Source organism: Asparagus officinalis, chromosome 9 (genome assembly GCF_001876935.1).
Source record: "Asparagus officinalis chromosome 9, Aspof.V1, whole genome shotgun sequence".
Lineage (NCBI taxonomy): Eukaryota > Viridiplantae > Streptophyta > Magnoliopsida > Asparagales > Asparagaceae > Asparagus > Asparagus officinalis.
Genome location: NC_033802.1, coordinates 40391694 through 40412009, shown reverse-complemented (window position 1 = coordinate 40412009; position 20316 = coordinate 40391694). Strand labels below are relative to the sequence as shown.

At 36.0% G+C, this 20316-nt stretch overlaps 1 pseudogene; it reads right to left on the bottom strand.

Moving 5' to 3' along the window:
- LOC109823388 overlaps window positions 1-708 on the bottom strand; it is a 1450-nt pseudogene extending 742 nt beyond the window's left edge.

The following is a 20316-nucleotide window of genomic DNA, read 5'->3' as shown; positions in this document are numbered from 1 at the left end:
TCCTGCCGATGATTCTCCTTAAAGCCTCTCGTCGAACACCTGCAGAGCGTTTGCAGTCTCCCAATTTGGACTCCAATGAATACGATGGGGTTGTACCCATGACCATGGATTCGGCGATCTCTTCGTCTTCGACGGGGATTGTTGAAATGCCGCTGTTAGGTTTCTCGTCGGCGATGGCGGCGTCGACCAAGAGAGGGCAAGGATGAGGAGGAGGGGGAGGGTATCTCTGTTGCTGCTGGCTCTGTTGTTGATTCTCCTCTTCGTCATCGGAGCTGGATACACTAGATTAAACGAAAGCGATGTCGAAGAAAGAGTGGAGATAGATTAGGGAGGCAACAAGGGAGATAATGAAGAGAATCTCGATGAACCCGACGACATGCAGGTGGAGGTGCGAATCTTTTTGCGCCAGCAGCGCATGAGGAAGAAGAGAGAGGTCATGGAAAGGAAGGAGAAGAGGAGATTCGTGTGGCGAATGGGGAGAGGGAGGGTGTCAGAGGCCTGTATCTTGGGGTCGACCTTTGCGGAGGTATCCGCCGGAGAGGAGGATGACGCTGGACGGATATCTCTGGCATACAAGTTTGAGCGTGAGAAGAGGGGAGGGAGAGGGCAGACAAGAAATAGGTTAAGGACAGTTTTGGGTTTTGAACAAATGTTTGTCACTGTGCTGGGTTGGAAAGCTAAATAGGGGCTGAAACACAAGTATGTCATGTATTGGGGGCTTTGTCACATAAAAAATTATAGGGGGGGCCTAGTCACAACAACTTTATTTTTTTAGGGCATTGGAGTGCTACTACGGGGACCCAAAATATGGGACCAAAGGAGGGGACATGTGAGGTGTCTCCTCCCTATTGCATAATGAGTTGGCATGAGTTGGCATGGCCAACTCATTATGCAATAGGGAGAGGACACCTCACCTGTCTCCTCACTTGGTCTCATATTTTGGGTTCTTAAATCATTTTCCTTTGAGTAAATAAGAAGTTGCTGTCCACCCATCTAAAAACGGTTTCTGGGTGGGGTCACTGACAGATGGCAATTATGATGCAACATGACATTACAATTTTTGGCTTATACAAATTATTTCCTTTGATTAGTGTATCCCAAATATTCTAATTTAAATGAACTACTATCCGATATATTCTTGATTTCTTGATTGACTTCTACCGCCTAGCTAGATCCGATAGTACTATACAAGATGTTCCGATGCTTTCTTAAATTGTTTAATGATGATTTTATCCCCATCTGTCTCCCTACTTCCCTGCAGCTCGCTCTCAAAGATTTGTTCTCAGTGCAGGCTATTAGTGAAGTGGGTGATCTTCCACCTCATACGCTCATTAATTTATTAACTATTCTTTAATTGTCTAGTTCTGTTACTCATTCTTATGTGGTTCATGATACCTACCGTCAAAATTTGTCAAGGACAGATAACATTGTAGTTCAAACAATGAAGACTGTAAGCAATTATATGAATGATTCTATAGGTTCGGAGAAGGATATGTGCTGAGTAGCTCTGGACAGTGTAGACTAAATTGGGTTGGTGATTCCCATCCACCAAAGCTTATTATTTAATTTTATGGATAGAATAAAAAACTTTAATCCGGTAGAAATTTTATAGGACGAGCTTTGATCTTCCAGTAAGTTATCCATCAATATTTCCAATTTTAGCAACATTTATACAAGTATTTTACTAGTGCTGGCACAGGTGAATTTTACATGTGGAATAAATAATATGGAGCAGATAGAAGTCCATTTTTTTATACATGATATTTAGTCTCTATATGTTTTTATTTAATCAGATGCATGTGCTTCTAAATTGAGTTGAACATAAACTTTTTAATTATTGCTTCTTTTTTCTATTTTTTTTATATATACTCCATCTTTTTAATGGATATGAGGCTATGAGCATATATACAAATGACTTGTATCAATGACTTATATTATATGGATTATTAAAAATAGATAATATGTGTTAAGGTTTTTTCTTCAAATAGTTTGAATCTTAAAAGAAATTCAAAATAAGGGGGTGGATGACTTTTATTTTAAAATTTAAAATTTAGAGTTAGATAGTTAACTACCATCCTCTCCTTTACAATATTCTTCTTTATTTATAATATTCCAAGATAAAAAGCGAAAAAGAAGAAGTCAATCTGACAAACGAGTGTGTAGATATTTTTTATTTTAAAATTTAAAATTTAAAATTAGACACTTCAAACATCAAATTCTCCTTTGTAGTATATCTCCTTTTTTTTATAATAGTTAAAAAAAGGTAATTAAAAAAAGTTGGCGCTCCATGTGATCATAACACCGAAAATATATCTTCAATGTAGGAACTAGGGAGACTTTGCTAGCTAGCATGGTCATTTTATGTTGACGTTTTACTATATAATCTTTTGAGATTTAATATAAACTATAGAATATATTGATTTAAACTATACAACATGAACCAATCAAGTAAAACATCAGATATATATGACCTTAGCATATTGATTTAATCTAAACAATCTCATGCTTAAACTTCAACCTTATAATGCTTGCATTACAATGGAAACTTAGTTAAAAAAAGTATATGTGGTTTTATAATATCTATAAAATATCATAAGAATTCAAATATTTATACATAGAATAATTTTAAGAACACATTAGAATTTCAACTAATTATTAGAAAATATCAGATAAAGTGGGAAACTTTTAAGATAATACTTTGGGTAATTTGTGTAAATAACTTATTTATTTATTTAGATCGCAAGGAATATTTTTGTAATATGAAAGTTTTTAATTTTATAAATCTTTATATGTTATGTGTTTTTATGATGTTTTGTGTTCTATTAATATTTTAACTTAAAGAGAGACACAGGTGATGCAAAAACCTTTCTTTTATAAATCAGTAAAGACATAACATCAAATCCACAAATAACATATAAAATTAATAAATCCATTAATAATATTTTAAGAGTATGATTAGTAATATTTTAAGATGAAGAGTAATTCATCAACTTTAAATATAATTTGTCACAGTTATAATTTTGAGTATATAATTTTAAGGTTACTTTTAAGAGGAACTCCTTGATGGATGTCTTAGAAAACCCCTCTCATCCAATTTAATTCGAGTAAACCACCCTAAAATTTGGGTATATTATAGATAGCCGCATTTAACTTTAGAAATCATAGAAAACTCCCTCAACTGTGTCATATCTCACATAGCCACCTTAGTCTTTCACATTTTTCTCACTAGACCCCATGACGTCATTTCAATCTAACTGAAGTACCCTTTTAAAAATCTACCCATTTGATTGTAAAGAAAGCTCAACTGGTTTAAGAAAATTAAAGCCTCAAATGGTTTCAAAAAATAACTATTTTCAATTTACAATCTTTTTTTTTTCCACTTTCTCCTTTCTTTTTTCTTTTCCTATAAAATAAGAATAATTTTTTTATGATCGAGGAGTATCTTTTAGTTCAAGAGGTTATCTTAAATTTTCATAGTTGAGGGGGATTGTCTACAATATGCTCAAACTTGAGGGGAGTTTTCTCAAATTAAGATAGTTGAGGGGGTTTTTGTAAAACTGATCTGTGATTTTATATAGAGAAACTCTTTACATGAGATTTTTTTTCTTTAATTTCTATTTTTTAAATATATAATTATGAGATTTTATTATTATAGATAGTTATAATCTGCAAAGGATTACAAAATATTTAGTTATAAGAATTTTCTAATCATGGATAGTTTTCATTTGATGAGAATTCTTAGATGAATATAAGACTAGATGTCCACATGCCATCTTTTGATGGATAACAATGAAAGGACCCGAGAGAGGGGACGGGGGGAGGGGTGAAGAGGGTAATTGCTAATCTAATCTATTATTAATACCAAATTAAAACTTTCTAACTAATATATCCTAACAAAGTGATATACAATGAGATATGCAAGGATATACAATTAAACTAATGGCGAAATAAACATGAGGCAAATGCGCTATAGAATTGTAATAAACAATGAGCACAAATAATACGTCAATACAAACACAAACACAAGCAATTGATCATTGAGTTCGGTCGACCCATGACCTATGTCTCCACTCCTCACCCTCAAGGAGAATATTCACTATCAACACAAAAAGCTACACAATCGGTTTTCAACACTCACCGATAAACATTAACAACTTATACTATTGCAATCACTCAATACACCTTCTAAGTGTTAGCCTAGCCCGTGTCAGCTTTCTCAAGTGCTTGGATTTACCACCTCTCCCTAGGCTCTACTACCAACACCACTTCTCTTGGAATTAACCTCGTCTCTCACCAACCACTTCTCTAAGTGTTCTTTGTGTATTACAATGTGTTCTCTCAACAATTAAGCTCAAATAAAAGTTTTGTTCTCTACAATGGATGAGAACGAGTTGTAAGCTCACTCTCAAAGATACAACTCCACAACCCAAATGTATACAATATGTGAAAATACAAAAAGCTCAAAGGATGTGTGTGTAATCAATGAGTATAATAAAACCAAAGTTAAACTCAAATCAATCTAGCATAAATAAGAGCATCAAAATAATAAATAGCTAGAAGATGAGTTTAGAAGCACTTCTCTAAAACAAGAGAGATGAAGATGTGAGGATGAAAGCTCAAACCAAAATTGATCTCCTCTTTTTGTGAAAACCTCTTCACATAAACAAACTTGAAAATCACACTTAGACACCCTTAAACATTTGTAAACTTGATTTAATTTTTTTTAGATAGTTCAGAAGTTTGAAGGCAATAGGTATATATAGGATCACAAAACAAAGCCCAAAAACCAAGAAAATCCAAGCAAAAAGTAAAAAAACCTAAAAAATCAGGAAGTTAGAAAACTAGCTGTTACAGTGCCATTAATCAACTGATGAATAGTATCAGTCGACTGATGAGCTGACTGTTACATCTAACTCAACCTTCATCGGTCGACTGATGAACACATCCGTGGACTGATGACCTGCTTCGGTCGACTGATGATCATTAGTCGACTGAGTAATTTTTTTTGATTTTCTAGTGAACTTCTTCGGTCGACTAATGATTTTCATCAGTCGACTGATAACATGCTCAGTGACATATGTGCACAGTAAAATTGGACTTTGAAGTGGGTTTAAAAGTAGCAAATAAATTTCAAAAATTATAAACCTTTGGGAAATGTTTATAAATATGAAAATAAACATGTTATAAAAAGATTTTTTTGAATTTCATTTTTTATTTGTGAAAACTCATCATTTTGCAAAATTGGTCAAAATACGAAATCTCAAAAACACATGATTTTGACAAAATGATTTCGAACAAGTTTTAAACTTCTTTTAAATAGGTTAATAGACTTTATAAAAGATGTAAAATGATATAATTGAGTCTTTAATCCTTAAAACACGTATTTTACAAACTTGCAAAAACATGATTTCAAAACTAAGATGATAAATATGAAACGTGTATGTCTATAGTTTGAGCTTTAAAGTATAACCACATAAAGTAAAGCCTAAACTATAAAACTATTTACCCAAGAAAATGATCTCATGACGCTTGATCTTGGGCAATCCTCCTCTTATATTGTGGATGAAGCAATACTGAATCTTGAATTCGAATTGCATCGTGCTTCATTCTGATATCCACCAATCTCCATTGAATGTTATCATTAAGCTTAATCCAACCAACCTCTAATGGAGTATCTTTGTATAGAATACCTAACAACTAAATATAAATACTCGATAAATATTGTAAGGAATTGTTTGTTAATCATCAAAACTAGATTAGATAGTAGGCTCATAAACATGAGACCTAACAAAAGAGACATGCGGATTTTATCCGAATCCTTCAACTATTTTAGTTTGAGAAAATTACCCTAAAGTTTGGACATATTATAGATAACCTCGCTCAACTTTGTAAAATAGAGAAAAATCCCTCAATTATGGGGTGTCTCACAAATCCCTTCTACTCTTTCGTATTTTTTTCACCAGAACCCCATGACATCATTTCAAAATGTAAAGTAACTAAAAATTTTCTTTTTAAAATCAACCCATTCAATTACAAAGAAATTCTGACCGGTTAAAAAAATTTATATTGATTTTCTATATTTTCTACCCTATTTACTTCTCTTTCTCTTCTCCTATAAAAATTTGAGTAATTTTTTATGATTGAGTGTTATTTTGGTCTTTTTTTAGTTACTTACTACTTATGTGATATGATAAACCTAAATATATAACTTTTCAGAGTCTAAAGTAAGAAAAGTTCATGAGGATTCCTCAAAATTTATAACTTGAGGTGGATTATCTATAAGCTCAAACCTAGTAAGTGAGAAAAGTTTAGGGAATTATCTCAAATTTTCATTGTTGAGGATGGTTATCTACGTGATCATCACATTTTATTGCATTTTTATACTGTAATTATCTATCTTATTTGAATAAATATATCACTAATAATATGTTTTATCTTAATTTACAGGTTAACGAAGAGTTAATGAATAAGAGCCCATAAGACTCAAATTTTCTTATTTTCTACCATTTATTGAAGCCAAATATGAAGATAAAAGGAGGCCCAAAAAAGCCCAAGAAATTAAGAAGAAATCGGGTCAAGAAATTAATAAAAATTACAATTTGGTTACAAACTAATTGATTGACCAACCAATCAGCCAACAAATTGGTTAATCGATTGATCAACTAATTAATTTGTAACTGAATCAGTTTATGACTGAGATTTAATTCTTGTTCTCTAAACCAAAATCAAGGGTTCTTGTTCATTATTATAGGTTACAAATAGAGGTGGAGGGTGAGATATTTGAGTGTGAAAAATTTTATAAATTGGAGAGGATGGTTATACTTAATTAAGAAGTCCTTCTAAAATTAAAAACTTTTTTGGAATTAATAAAAATTTACCTCTTCAAAATTTTCTTTTCTTCTCTTTATTAATTGTTGAGGATGAAAATGAAAATGAAGATTTACTTTCAAGGTGTTGGCCTTCTTGTTTTGATGATGTTTAACAAACAATTTACGACTAATATTGTTTGTCTAGTATTTATATTTTTCGTATTTATTCTAGGCAAACAACGTGTTAGATGATGGATGGATTGCGTCATAACAATCATATCAAATGGAGGTTGGCGGAATTGTGGAGTGAAGCTACGTACATTCAAGTTAAAGATACAAGTTCAAGCTTCATCCGCAAGATTACCAAGCCAAACTATTGAAGTTCAAGATCAAGCTTGGATAATTTAGTTTAGGAGTTTATATTATGTGTGTTAGTACTTTAAGCTCAATCATATACACACATACACGTTTTGGTTTTGTATATATATAGTTATATCTATATACATATATGTTTTGGTTTGATAGTTTTTAAGTTTTAATATGAAACAATTTAATATAATTAGAAAACATATTTTTGTTTCATACTTATATGCATATATATGATTTCATAAATATTAATTTTATTGAGTTCAATGAATTTATGTTTTAGTGCATTATATGTGTATTTTGATAAAATACTATATTCATTGTTTATAGACTTCATAACAATAGTTTACATCTTTCTTCAAGTTTATAAAATTATTTTGTAAAGTTTTAAAATATGGTTTAGGTAAAATGTCAAAATTCATATGTTTACATTTCTATATTTTGGACCTCCTTACAAAATGATGATATTTTACATTTGGGAAGTTCTTTTTGAAAACTAGTTTTTTTAGCATGTTTATTATCATGTCTACAATCATTTCCTAAAGTTTTACATTTTATTGATTTTATTTACTATTTTAAAAGAAGTTTAAAAAACAGATTTCTGTTTAAAACAGACTGTGTGCATGTCATGAGTCGACTCCTGAACAGTGTTTAGTCGACTCATAAACTGTTGTGTAGTTTATATTTTGGTTCTGACGAGTCGACTCATAACATCATGAGTCGACCTATCAGGTTGAGTCGACTCATGTCTGTCATAAGTCGACTTATGAAGTGTACAGAAAAACTAGTTTTGATTCTGCTGAGTCGACCCATGAATTCATGACTCGACCCATGCATGATGAGTCAACTCATGAATTTTATGAGTCGACCCATAAGTTGTTTTTAGCCTGTAATGGCTGGTTATGAGTCGACTCATGATTGTGTCAAGGAGGAAAATCCTCTCCTTGACATAGGACACCCGACCCATTAATCTNTATATATATATATACATATATGAGAAATTTGGGTATGCTTGGTACCAAGCATAAATTTTGTGTTTGGTAGTGATGTGTTACATCCCCACCCACTCACTACCCATGTGAATTCGTTCCCACATTTGAATGAGTGAAGGGGGATTTGACACCTCACTACCAAGCACAACAATTCCCACTCCTAGCAATTTTTTTTACTCTTTTACCCCCAGGAGGTGTATTTGTCAAAAACAAATTTCTCATTCATTGAGGAAAAAAAGTCAAGTACGTCCACTCAAAAGGTCTATCTGCAACAATAGAATGCAATAATAGAACCATAGGGGGTTTATCTGAAATCAACCCCTAAAATTTTCACGCAGATGGTTTATATGAGAAATTTGTACAAAATCAGATTTTAAACAAGAGTTTAACAAGGGTTTAAGTGTTGTTTAAGTTTGTTTAAGAAGCTTTTAAGCATTTGAGAGTTTGAGTTTGTGAAATCAATTTCACAAGAGCTTGAGGAGATCATCTATTGGTGTTTGAGCATCCAACTCTTCTCCTTTCACTCTTGATCTATTGAGAAGTTTTCTAAACTTAATCTAGCTTTATATTTTATATTGTTTGATTATCATTTTATTAAGCTAGTGTTCATATTGAGTTTAGTTGATTTTATTTTCTCTTTGTTTACACACACACAACCATTAAGCTTATTGTATTTACATTCATAGTATAATTAGGTTGTGGGATTGTGTAGCTTAGAGAGTGAGCTTATAATTCGTTCTCATCCATTGTAGAGAACAAACACTTTGTATCGTGCTTAATTGTGAGGATCACTTTGTAATACACTTGTACACCGAGAGAAGGGTGTGGCGAGAGTCGGGGATTGTCCCAAGTGGAGTGGCGTCGGTTGACGAACCTAGGGAGAGGTTGTATCCAAGAACTTAAGGGAGACATGTCTAGTTCAACGCTTGAGAGGGTGTAGAGTGGGATTGCAAGAGTGTGTAAGTTGTAGAGTTTTCGGTAAACTAGAAAACCGTATTGTAAGGTGTAAACGTTATTCGGGTAAACGTAGAAAACACGGTTGTGATAGTGGAGATCTCCTCGAGGTAAGGAGCGGAGACGTAGTTTGTGGGGACCGAACTCCGTAATCATATCGTTTGTTTGTGATTGCATTGGCGCACTTATTTTTATGTTTATATCTTATATCGTCTTTGTATATTACTTGTTGATTATATTGCCCACTATCTAGTTTAGATTGTTTTCCTTTGTGTTAATTATATATCCTTGAATATATCCCATAGTATATCTCATTGTTAGGATATTTATCTTTGTTCATATTGCATATTCTTGCTCATAATTAGTTGTATATCTATCTTGCAAAAATATATATGTTAATAAGTTTTAATTAGCATAAAATCAGATTAGATTAGCATAAGACCCTAATCACCCCCCTCTAGGGGATTAGATTAGCATAAGACCCTAATCACCCCCCTCTAGGGTCCAACAATTGGTATCAGAGCTTGGTGCTCTTTGATTTAAGGTCTAATCGCCTTGAGTTAAAGATCCAAGTTATCTTTTGTGCTAATCTAATTATGATTTTATTTGTCTTGCTTGCATATATTCACATATATATCATGAATATAAATGTATTTCATTTAGGCTATGAATTATATATCATGAATATAAATGTATTTCATTTAGGCTATGAATCAAATGTTGCTCCTAAATTCATTAATTTCCCCTATGCACAATGGGCTTCTAGATTTAAATTCATTAATTTCCCCTATGCACAATGGGCTTCTAGATTTAAACTATTTGTACAATCTAGAAATATTAACTTATGGAAAGTTATTGATTGTGCTTATTACATTGTGTCCACATTAGAGAAATCCAAGTGGAGCGATCATGATAATAAAATATTTACAATGAACAAGCTTTTCTTAGAATTTTTGCTTAATGCTTTTGACTCATCCTTTTCTAACAAATTTGTTCATTTTGATAGTGCTTACAAACTTTGAAAATTTATTGAAGCACATCAAGGGGACTTGGAGGCAATCCGACAAGCTTTGGAGGATTCTTCTTCAAGTTCATGTGGAGTATCATACACACGGCCACAAGAGGATAACTCTTGTGTAGTATGCGATTCCGATTCCGATAATGATTTATCTATTGATAAACTCGCTTGTGCATATGAAAGATTATCTCATGCCTATACTAAATTATAATATAAGTTTATTGATCTTAAAAGCAAGTATATTAGTTTAAAATCCGATCATGAGTCGCTAGCTTCCAAACTTGATATTGTTGTTAAAGAGAATGCTATTTTGAAAGAAAACAATGAGTTATTAAGTTTGGAAAATAATAATATGTCTTCATCTATTGCTAGCTTAACTCATACTAATAATGATGCCATGATAGAAGCAGGAACTATTAGAAAAAAAGTTTAATTCTTTTAGAAATGATCATGTTTTATCTACTTCTATTTACAATGCTTGTATGCATAATGATGAGTTGAGTCGTGTGAAAAATCGCATATCTTGTTTTGATACAATATTAAACACATGCATTGATAATCATAAAAAACTTATGGACAAGTATGCTAAATCTAGTGCTATAACTTATAAATCACCTACACACTATGCACACTTGTATAGCAAAGTTTACAAGTTCTCCATTTGTGGTCGTAAAGGTCATTTAGCTAAATTTTGCTATGATGCACAAAAACATAAGAATATTAATCCTTCTTGTGCATCTCATCAAGTCTCTTCATCACATGTACACACACATGCACATAATGTTCATCTTAAGCATGCTAGTGTGTATCAATGTAATTATTATGGTCGGTTTGGCCATTTGGTAAAGTTTTGCTTTGATTTGGAAAAGAATTTAAGTTTGCCAAATATTTTTAGTAAACCACATATTTTAAAATGTGATGTTTGTGGTAGATATGGCTACTTAGGAAAGTTTTTTTTGATAATGTTTCACATTTGCAAAATAATCCTAAAAGATCATCTATGTTTGCAAATGTTTCTCGTGCACAAGCTAATGGTCCACAAAAACAAATGGATCTCTTTCATTGCACAAATTTCAATCGGAAGGATCATTTGAATGAATATTATTTTGATCGTGTTAGTGCACCATATGTGCCCAAAACGGGTTCATAACCCTATTGCTTTGAGCTTAAATGATAGGGGTCATGTTCCTAAACTTTTTGGTACCAAGAATTCTTGGGTACCATAACAAATTTAATTTTTAAACCAAGTATTTTAGTGTTTTTCTTTTTCCATTTCTTGGTCTTGAAAATTATGTTTTAAAATCTTTTTCTTATGAAAACAATTTTTCTTTTATCAAATCTTTTGTTTTCATTTTGATGGGAGGTTTGTGTATATAACTCCTTCGGATTTATTGGGTGTTTATTCCCAAATCATGTTTACCCGGTGCTTAAATGTTTATACGGGTTGTTACTATCTCAAGAGTTAGATATAGTTGCCTCTCTTGATTTTTAAAAATCAATGATGGTTTGGTTTTATACTCTTAAAAATGATCTTTTTTAAAAATCCATAGTTCATAACTCTTGTATGTTACTTTTGAACTATGAAACTTTTGCTTTGATTTGTTCTTTTGAATTCATTATATACGCACAAATAGATGATTCAAATTTCAAATATGGTTTATAATGTATTCTTTATGTGGTTTGATCAAGTTATACAAAGAAATTTTTTTTCTTTGATCAAACATTGTTTTTGGACTCAAATCTTGATTTATGACTTCATTTGAGTAATTTGTTTTCCCTTGAAAACTTTTTGCATGATTCTCATGTTCCTCTTCTTTTGTTTTCATAAATCTATTATATTATATTGATTTTATATCTTTTTTTGTGTTAATGAGACATTATTTTCATATTGACATATTTATGTGTCCTCATTGTCTTTTTGTATGTAAGTTGTGTTTAGCATGTTTCTTGCTTGCTCACATATGTATGCCTTAGCATTCATTGCATATTTTCATTAAGACATTTTGATAGGGGGAGCAATCCCTATATCTTTCTATGTATTATAGTCACTCATGCTTATAGGTAGGGGGAGTTTTCGCTCTCTTTCATCTATATGATTTTCCCCTTTTTGATGTTGTCAAAGGGGAAGAAATATTGTGAGTATATCCTTTCTTGTTTATATGCATGATTATATTATCATTTGTATATTCATTTCTTTTCATGCATATATATCTTTTGTAAATTGTTTGTCATCATCAAAAAGGGGGAGATTGTTGGCCTTCTTGTTTTGATGATGTTTAACAAACAATTTACGACTAATGTTGTTTGTCTAGTATTTGTAATTTTTGTATTTATTCTAGGCAAATAACGTGTTGGAGGATAGATGGATTGCGCCATAACGATCATATCAAATGGAGGTTGGCGGAATTATGGAGTGAAGCTACGTACATTCAAGTTAAAGATACAAATTCAAGCTTCATCCGCAAGGTTACCAAGTTAAGCTATTTAAGTTCAAAATCAAGCTTGTGTAATTTAGTTTAGGAGTTTATATTATGTGTGTTAGTACTTTAAGCTCAATCATATACACACATACACGTTTTGGTTTTATATATATATAGTTATATATATACATATATGTTTTGGTTTGATAGTTTTCAAGTTTTAATATGAAACAATTTAATATAATTAGAAAACTTATTTTTGTTTCATACTTATATGCGTATATATAATTTCATCAATATCAATTTTATTGAGTTCAATGAAATCATGTTTTAGTGCATTATATGTGTATTTTGATAAAATACTACATTCATTGTTTATAGACTTCATAACAATAGTTTACATCTTTCTTCAAGTCTATAAAATCATTTTGTAAAGTTTTATATTTTTCTGATTTTATTTGCTATTTTTAAAAGAGGTTTGAAAATCAGATTTCTATTTAAAACATACTGTGTGCATGTCATGAGTCGACTCATGAACAGTATTGAGTCGACTCGTAAACTGTTGTGTAGTTTACATTTTGGTTCTGACGAGTCGACTCATAACAACATGAATCGACCCATCAGGTTGAGTCGACTCATGCATGTCATAAGTCGACTCATGAAGTGTGGTGGAAAACTAGTTTTGTTTTTACTGAGTCGACCCATGAATTCATGACTCGACCCATGCATGATGAGTCGACTCATGAATTTTATGAGTCGACCCATAAGTTGTTTTTGGCCTGTAACGACTAGCTATGAGTCGACTCATGAATAATGATGAGTCGACCCATAACACTGTAATAGCTATATTTGTACAGAATGAGATTTTTGATTCTTGGGCTTTTTGTTCTTTTCCTTTAGGGTTTTTGGCTGAGGTTTTGGGTGGCTATATATACCCCCTTGCTCTCATTCTTCAACCTATCAAAAAGAAGTTTTTAAACAAGAGTTTAATAAGGGTTTAAGTGTTGTTTAAGTTTGTTTAAGAAGCTTTTAAGCATTTGAGAGTTTGAGTTTGTGAAATCAATTTCACAAGAGCTTGAGGAGATCATCTATTGGTGTTTGAGCATCTAGCTCTTCTCCTTCCACTCTTGATCTATTGAGAAGTTTTCTAAAGTCAATCTAGCTTTATATTTTATATTGTTTGATTATCATTTTATTAAGCTAGTATTCATATTGAGTTTAGTTAATTTTATTTTTTCTTTGTTTACACACACATAACCATTGAGCTTATTGTATTTACATTCATAGTATAATTGGGTTGTGGGATTATGTAGCTTAGAGAGTGAGCTTATAATTCTTTCTCATCCATTATAGAGAATAAACACTTTGTATTGTGCTTAATTGTGAGGATCACTTTATAATACACTTGTACACCGAGAGAAGTGTGTGGCGAGAGTCGGGGATCATCCCAAGAGGAGTGGTGTCGGTTGACGAACCTAGGGAGAGGTTGTATCCAAGCACTTGAGTGTAAGACCCCGTAGATTTTGAGTTTGTATATGTACATCAGTAATGAGGTTGAGTGTGCAAGATTTCAAATCATATGCAGCAGAGTCCTAGTATGCAGTTTCTAGTCCATAAGTCGACCCATGACTGTTATGAGTCGACTCACGAAATCGAGTCCTGTTGTCATTTAGTCTCTGCTGAGTCGACTCATTATATCATGAGTCGACCCATGAGTCATGAGTCGACCCATGACTGTCATGAATCGACTCATCGGGGTTTTTCTGGTTTTCTGGGTCGGGTTTGTTTGGGTTTCGGGTCGGGTTTTATCCACTCATATATATTTTCCCTCTACCTGAAAACACTCTTTTTGATCAGAAAACCCTAGAGAAACCCTAGCCTCTTCTCCCCCTCTCTAAAACCCTAGGCGTTCTTGGTGATTTTGGGACGTTTCAAGGGATTTTTCGGCAGTTTCTTTTTGGATTGCAGCGAAGGGGATTGTTCATCATCACTTTTGAGGCGAGTAACATCTCGCCCAACCCTTCTCCCATGTTTTTAATGGTTTACAACTGTTTTCCATGAGTTTTATTAAGCCTAAGACTTATTTTCAAGTATAAATCAATATCCTTGTTAGGGTAAATGCTAGAAATCATGTATTTCGGATTTTAAATCCACACCAACAAGTTTTTGATGAAAACCCAGATCAGGAAATTTTTATTTAAAGAATAAAAATATGAGTTTTATATTGATTAAATGTTTTCTTTCATGTATAGGAGTTAAATATTAGATTTAATCTACAAGAAAATTGTTTCTCATGATGAACATGTATTTCTCACTGTATCATAGTCTAGAACTGATAGCTATAGAGATGTAGATCAGTATAATGGAAGGATGGATCGAGTTGGCGAATTTTAACTTATGTTAAATGCAGATTTCAGCCCGTAAGTCGACTCACGACTTATCATGAGTCGACTCATCAGGTTGAGTCGACCCATGACTTTCATGAGTCGACTCACGAAGTAATTTTCCTGTTATCTCAAGTTTCTGTTGAGTCGACTCGTATCGGATCATGAGTCGACCCATGAGACATGAGTCGACCCATAAATGAGCACGAGTTGACTCATCATAGTATATTTTCCTGTTTGTTTGTGTTTCTGTTTAATCATCTGCTGTATACCTATATATATATACATATATACAGTGTATATATTTATATATATGTTCGAGGATCCTGTCTTCTATTCTTGAACTTTGGGTGTTGCCTCGTTTATCGGATATTTAATTGTAGTGACATTGATTTTTCCCCTGTACTTATAAGATGACATTTGTGGCATGGGTTTAGATCAGCCCAGCAGGGCATGTACAGGAATAGGACATGTATATCTTTCTATGCACAGTCCTCGTGTTGGACTATAATCCATTTCAAGTCCTCGTGTTAGACTATAACCCTTTAGAGTCCTCGCGTTGGACTATAATCCATTTTAATCATATTTTTAGACTTTTGCTAAACCTTGAGCATGTTACGTAATCAAGTTGGGCACATGACATATTGTATTAGGATGGGACTTGATAGCTACCTAGGTTGTACATGACACCTATTGTAGCTTTGTTATGTTTACACTTTATTGGCAGAGATGGGTATGTATTCTTTTCTTTATTTATTTCTTATGACCAACCTCGGGTTTAATATTTAGGCATCTACAATTTGAGATATAAGGTATATACATGAGGGTTTCCTTATTTGAATTATTTCGCTCGACGTACCTATGCTCGTGTTGTATTTCCCTAAGTACTAAAACCCATAAATGTTTGTGTAAATGATTCATATTATTATGTATTAACTGTATTTTCATATACAACGAGCCCTATCCCTTGGGGTTGGTTGTGATGTTGCTCGCTAGCGCTTTGACGCTCGTTGTCCCTCCCCCTTTCAGGTAACGAGCCAGGAGCCCGGAGAGTCGCAGGTTGATGGCGATGTATTTTAGCTTCAGCCGGCTATTTAGATATATTTTCTTTTGAGCTCCACTGTAGATTTTTGTGTAGACATGTGAGAGTCTTATTCTAGAAGTTGTAAAGGCTGTGTGTCTTATTTCCTCTTGTCAGACATTTTATAGTTGAGACTTGTTGAGAACTCCAGTTCATTTATTTCAGACTTTTACTTGTATTTCAGTATATTAGATGATGAAATATTAATTTGATATCTATTATTTTATCAGTTGATTCCTGTATAATCTATTACTTGCTTAGTACTATACCTGTTGTTGATTCCACTAGAGAGATAGTAATTATGATGGTGAAACATGTTATTGCACGGTGTGGTGCATGGCAGGTTTGACATTTCTGGTTTCACCTCAGACTGCAGCCTTGTGTGAACCCAGGGGCGTCACAGTTGGTATCAAAGCTCTAGTTCCAGTATCCTTAGGATCATCCTGTGTCGAGTCGTGGAGCTAGGTTAGAGTTTCTTAGGATTCATGTGTAGAGTCCGCTAAGGATTTCCTAGTATGAGTGAGGACGATATATGCGTATATCTCAAAATTTTGAGAAATTTTTTTTATGACAACTATTTTTGCTTAAAGTATATATGTGAATACTATGTGATGTGAAAATCATATTGTGATGAACTATGTATGTACGTCTACTTTGACTCATGAACCTTATTTTTCTTATGATCAGAGAGATGGCAGGACGTGGGAGACCCCGCACTCGAAGGGCCGCTTAGGCAGAGCCCCAGCAGGCCCCACCTGAGCCACAGCAGGACCCACCTGAGCCGCAGCAGGCTCCACCCGAGCAGGAGCAGGCACCACCAGAGCCGCAGCAGGCTCCTTAACCCGAGCAGGAGCAGGCACCACCAGAGCCGCAGCAGGCTCCTTAGTATTTGGTGGATATCATGGCTCCCCTTAATGCCAGGATGACAGCCATTGAAGAGTTAGTAACGACTCATATAGCACCACGGACACCACCACCACCGGTAGCTCAGCAACAGGGGATACCTGCCGTCCCGATCAGAGAGAGAGACCCAGAGGTAGCACCTGCAGCCATTCCACTAGTGGTACCAGATAGAGCCACGGATCAGGAAGCTTGGCTCTGTATAGTAGAGAGGTATCAGAAGATGAGGGCACCCGAGTTCCAGGGGTCACCAGACCCTCTTGCAGCACACAAGTGGAAGGTGGATGTGAGCAATATACTTGACATACTTAGTGTAGATTCGGTTTAGAAGCAGAGGTTGGCATCCTACAGTCTTAAGGGAGATGCCGGGAGATGGTACCGAATACAGTTTACTCCAGAGCAGAGGATGACCCTCACATGGGAGGATTTCATCTACTTCTTTGATGGGCAGTATATTTCTTCTGCAGCCCGGACTGGGAAGGAGCTTGAGTTATCCCGGATGACTCAGGGGGACATGACAGTGGCAAATTATAAGAGCCGGTTTATGGAGTTGCTGCATTTCACGGGTATGTGGCAGACAGGAGAGCGTCAAGCTCAGATGTTCTTAGCAGGGCTACGCCCTAATCTTCGTCGTTACCTCGTCTCGAGGAGGTTCTATTAAGTTAGGGAGGTAGATAAGGCCACCACCTCACAGGAGATTGAGACTACTATGTTCCTGAAGGACAAGGAAGGGAAGACCAAGGCAGGGCAGAGTGGGGATAAGGGTAAGAACAAGAGACCTTTGACAGGGCATCGGCATCAGCATCAGCAGCAGCATGGCCCTCATAAGAAGGGACCCCATCAGGATCAGAGAGCGCATCAGCAGCGCAAGTTTCACGGATCTTGTTTTAACTGCCACAAGGTTGGGCACAAGGCATCAGAGTGTCGTAGTGCACCAGCAGGAGCTCAACAGGGCAGGGGCCCGAACCACCAGCAGTAGTGACAACAGGGCAGAGGTCAGGGTTAGCAGCCCAGGCTTGAGACACCGCCAGCGACGCAGAGGGCAGAGGGACAGGTTCGAGCAGTCTAGGAGGCTCCCCAGGGGCAGATTGTCCCATATTCTCCAGCATTAGCAGCAGAGCAGTCTTCAGCCACAGGCAGAGTATATGCAGTGGTTCCCCGTGATCACGGTGCCAGCGGAGCAGTTGTGGAGGGTACGTTCCTTGTAAATTCCTTTCCTGTTCGTATTCTTTTCGATTCGGGAGCTTCGCATTCTTTCATCTCACATGCATTTATGGATAGAATCCAGCTCGTAGCTCAGCCTCTAGACACCCCTTTATCAGTCTCCACCCCTTTAGGTGAGGTATTGCTTCTGGAGAGCGTTTGTAGGAGGTGTACCGTCAGTTTAGACGAGTCAAAGTTCATAGTCGATCTGATAGTTTTGCATATGTCCGAGTTTGATGTCATTTTGGGTATGGATTAGTTGTCGTCCTACCATATTAGTATTGACTGTTTTGCGAAGACAGTCAGATTGCGAGCGTCCGATGGGTCCGAGATGATTGTGGCCACTTCTCACGGCAATCGCTTTGCGGAGTCATTTTTGGCGTTCATCGACGAGGTGATGCTGCAGGATCAGAGTTCTTATTTGTTAGAGACTCGAGTTGTCTCGGATTATCAGGATGTCTTTCAGGACATACCTGGGTTACCTCCTGTGAGAGAGGTTGAGTTTTGTATTGAGTTATAGCCGAGCACAGCCCCGATATCTAGCGCACCCTATCGCATGGCGCCAGCTGAGATGAGAGAGCTTCAGACCCAGTTGGACGAGTTGTTAGCTCAGGGTTTTATCTGTCGGAGTCATTCCCCATGGGGCGCACCGGTCCTCTTCGTGAAGAAGAAGGACGGCAGCATGAGATTATGTATAGATTATCGGAAGTTGAACAAGGTCACCATCCGGAATAGGTACCCACTGCCTAGGATTGATGACTTGTTCGACCAGTTGCAGGGAGCGCGATTTTTCTCGAAGATTGATCTTCGTTCTGGCTATCATCAGTTGCGGGTTTGGGAGATGGATATCCCCAAGACCACTTTCCTCACGCGCTATGGATCTTTCGAGTTCTTGGTCATGCCATTTAGGTTGACCAATGTACCCACGGTCTTCATGGACTTGATGAACCGGGTTTTTCGTCCATTCTTAGATCAGTTCGTGATTGTTTTCATCGACGACATCCTCATTTATTCGAGATCGGAGGCAGATCATGAGCAGCACATCCGTTTAGCTTTGCAGACCCTACGGGAGCACCAGTTATATGCCAAGTTCAGCAAGTGCGAGTTTTGGCTTTCAGAAGTCAAGTTTTGACTATCCCGAGAAACGACAGGACATTCGTCGTCTACACAGATGCATCATTGGCAGGATTAGGAGGCATCCTTATGCAGACTCAGAGAGTAGTAGCTTATATCTCACGGCAGTTGAGAGTGCATGAGCAGAACTATCCCACTCATGACTTGGAGCTAGCAGCAGTGGTATTTGCACTGAAGTCATGGAGACACTACTTGTATGGAGTGCAGTTCGAGCTGTTCACAGACCACCAGAGTCTGAAATATCTTTTCTCTCAGAAGGAACTCAACCAGAGGCAGCGGAGGTGGATTGAGTTTATCAAGGACTACGAGTTTGCGATTCAGTATCACCCGGGGAAGGCGAACGTCGTAGCAGATGCTTTGAGTAGGAAGCGTCGACATCAGATTGCGGCTTTGAGGTGCTCATTGCACCGAGACCTTCTCGCTCTTAGCCAGTTTGATTTTAGACCTGGGTTTGGTGGCACTAGTGTATTTTTGGGAGCTATATCAGTGTAACCAACTTGGAGCGGCAGAGTTGTTAGAGCTCAGTTGGAGGATTCTTGGATTCAAATCCGTAAGGAGGAGATTTCCAAAGAGCCTAAGGCCGATTGGACCATTGGAGCAGATGGAGGTCTACGGATGAAGGGTAGATTGGTTATGCCAGCCAGTGCAGAGCTGAAGAGGGAGTTGTTTGATGAGGCACACCGTACTCGATACACAGTACATCCAGGGACCACAAAGATGTACAAGGACCTGAAGAGTCACTTTTGGTGGAGTGGTATGCGCAGGGAGATTTCAGAGTATGTGGCGAAGTGTTTTACCTGCCAGTAGGTAAAGGCAGAGCACCAGAGACCAGCAGGCACACTTCAGCCGTTACCTATCCCAGAATGGAAGTGGGCGGACATTTCTATGGATTTTATTGTAGGGTTACCCAAGTCGAAGAAGGGGAATGATTCAATTTGGGTCATTGTGGACCGGTTGACGAAGTCAGCACATTTTATCCAAGTGAGGACTACTTATACAGCTGAGGCGTATGCGAGGATCTTCATTCGGGAGATAGTTCGATTGCACGGGATTCC